The 2,769-nt window shown below is 30.0% G+C and overlaps 1 long non-coding RNA gene across 1 annotated transcript; it reads right to left on the bottom strand.

Annotated features, from left to right (window-relative positions):
- Positions 1-249: 249 nt before the first annotated feature.
- Positions 250-2,373, bottom strand: LOC113496484. The gene is made up of 3 exons (XR_003400821.1): positions 2,249-2,373; positions 1,750-1,917; positions 250-466 (listed from the first exon to the last, which is right to left on the bottom strand). It is a non-coding gene; the product is annotated as an uncharacterized LOC113496484 (long non-coding RNA).
- Between the last annotated feature and the right edge of the window lie 396 nt (positions 2,374-2,769).

Below are 2,769 nucleotides of genomic sequence, written 5' to 3'. Positions count from 1 at the left end.
TTTCCCAAGAAAACAACTGACTGTCACCATGGAAACAATTGATGTCACTTACAACATCTATTGTTCTTGTACCAAATGTAGTCTTGTAAATATGGAAAAAAAAGTATTTAATATAGTGCAAATTGCCGAAAAAAGGCGGGCTCTATCTCTATTTTAGGCAGTACTATTTCTGTTGCTCTGTAACCGACCCCAACAAAGGAAAAGGCTAGGATAACAATGATAGGCTTAAGGACAATTAAAACAAATAACTATTTATAAAATTCTATTTCGTATTAACGTGTAACGAAAAATTAATACAGATTTGTTGATGGCCTCAAGTCGTGCCAATATATGTGAGCATATATATAATATGAATAACAGTATGATAAATGATTTGGAATGTTTACTCTCGATTACTCAGTCTTTAGGCAGCCTTCGCAGGTTTGTTTTCAAACGCATTTTTCACTTGGTCGGAAAACTCGCCGGCCTGAAAAGAAAACCACAATTTAAAACGTGACTAACATTGTGGATGCTCTGATTGATTTTTAACCGACTTCTTAAAGGAGGAGTTTCTCAATTCATCTATATTTTGATTGTTTTTTTTTTGCCTCAGTAGACCAGTTTGTACCTTAGTCTTGATGAACGTTTTTGTTGATTATTTTTCATTTAACGTAAAATAGCTATCATTTGTTTTATAAAAATATCCATTATTTCTCACTAGTGTTCTATTTGAAGTCATTTCTATGTTTTTGTTGATAAAACAATATTATTCATATCTATAATTACTCAAGATATAAACTGAACTTCTTGTGTTATAAACTTTTTATTATGCACAAGAACAATATGTGATTTCTAGGTCCATTTCGGAATAATATGCTAAACCGACTGTGGTTTATTGTATTTTTATATTAACCTAACGTTATCTCTTCTAAGTTAATGATATACGATAAATACGAGAAATATAGGATCAAAAACAGAAACATTAAGAAAAAACTCGTTTTAAGGGCTTCATTGTTATTTTGAAATACCTATCAGTACCCTGAACATATGTATAAGGGTTTTTATTCCTTATAATCGTTTTCTCACACATAAAGAGATATTATGTATTATGTAACACCGTATATTGTAACTAGCACCTCAAGTTTTGGGAAATCAGTATTTACGGCAAGTTTCAACTGAATACAGCAGTCGGCAGTCGGAATAGTGTCAAATAAGATGGTTGTGGAAGGAAGGGAGAATCTATATTATTATTAATAATATTTTGCTCAAACAGAAGAATTATTTTTAAAATAGCACATAGGAAGCGGTGGAGGGTGGGCGAAACTGGGTGCTATCAAATGTAATCTGACCTTCAAAAAGTGCTACTTAGTGGCCTAATTTGAATAAATGAGTTTTGAATTGAAAAAAGTATAAGCATAGAATTTTACAAAGAAACGTATACAATATAATAGCTATATACAAAAATAAAAAATAATAAAAATTCGGTTCATTAAGGATAAACATAAGTAAAAAATATACATTTAAATACACTTTAATAAAGCTGATAAATAAATGAAAATAATGGAGGTGATAAATAAATATTTAATTACTTAGGCACTATTTTTTACATGCTCTATACATAAATATAAATAACTAAATTATATATAGCCTTGCTTATGACAATATTCGCATAAGGTTTATTAAATCCCACATGCTGACGTTGTCAAAAATATAAATAAATACATAAATATTTTTATTGAATTACAAATTTATAAATATTCACTGGCTTACTTTTTTAACAGCTTCATCGAATCCCTTTTTAATGGCTTCAGGGTCAAAGGCCTTGGAAACTTGAGCTCCGAACTGGTCACTTAAACCTTTCAAATCCTTTTGTAGCTTTTCCAGGTAATTCTGTTCAGTAGCGCCTTCGGGAGCATCCCTTTTCACGAAAGCGTTAACCTAAAAAGAATTAAAACATAAATTTATTAATTTCAAGTCATTTAAATTGGGTGCTATATTTATTCTGTCATAAAGCATAAAAACAATTTTAGTATAATCAGTTAAATTTTGATTAAAAAATCAACTCTATTATTATTTTAAATTTTGTATCAGTTGATATGATCTGATCTTTTAATCATTTAATGCCTTTAAAAAATTACACAACATTTATACAAAAATATATGTCGCTCCTGACTTAGTTAACACTTAAAACCAATTCACAATTTAAAATTTGACAAGAAACATTAAAAAAATATACCTAGAACAAAAAAAAAGGAATAAAAGAACTTACGCTGACAAGGCAGACAGCCAATAGAACGATGAAGAGTTTGTTCATTTTGATAGATTTTGTTTTGTTAGTCAGAGAACGTAGCGAGACTACGGCACAATGCACACTGAGTTCTACGTCCCAGCAAACCCCTTTATCATGATTTTGAACGGGAACTGATGTGTGGACAACTTATCGTAATGACCCTAGGTCGTTTGACTAGCAAGCTAATTAATAAATGAGTGTGCGGCCACTGTAATTGTTGCAGACTTCGGACTTTCGTTTATTCTTACATGTCTTGTATTGGATGTTAGGATTTTATGAAACACACGTACAAACAAAATTCACTACCAAAATTGGATAATTATTTCGTTAAGTTTTGATGTATTTTTGTAATTTTATAGTTTTGAAAATCTGGAAACTATTATAGCGTTAGTTAAGGTTGAGAGTCATGATTGAAATTATTATTGCTCTTAAAAAGTTGCGGTTTGCGGTTTCAAATATTTCTACCTAAGTACATTTTAAGAATTTTTAGTATCCTTTTT

This window comes from Trichoplusia ni, chromosome 8 (genome assembly GCF_003590095.1).
Source record: "Trichoplusia ni isolate ovarian cell line Hi5 chromosome 8, tn1, whole genome shotgun sequence".
Classification (NCBI taxonomy): Eukaryota; Metazoa; Arthropoda; class Insecta; order Lepidoptera; family Noctuidae; genus Trichoplusia; species Trichoplusia ni.
Note: the sequence above shows the minus strand (reverse complement) of the source record. Positions and strands in the feature narration are given on the sequence as shown.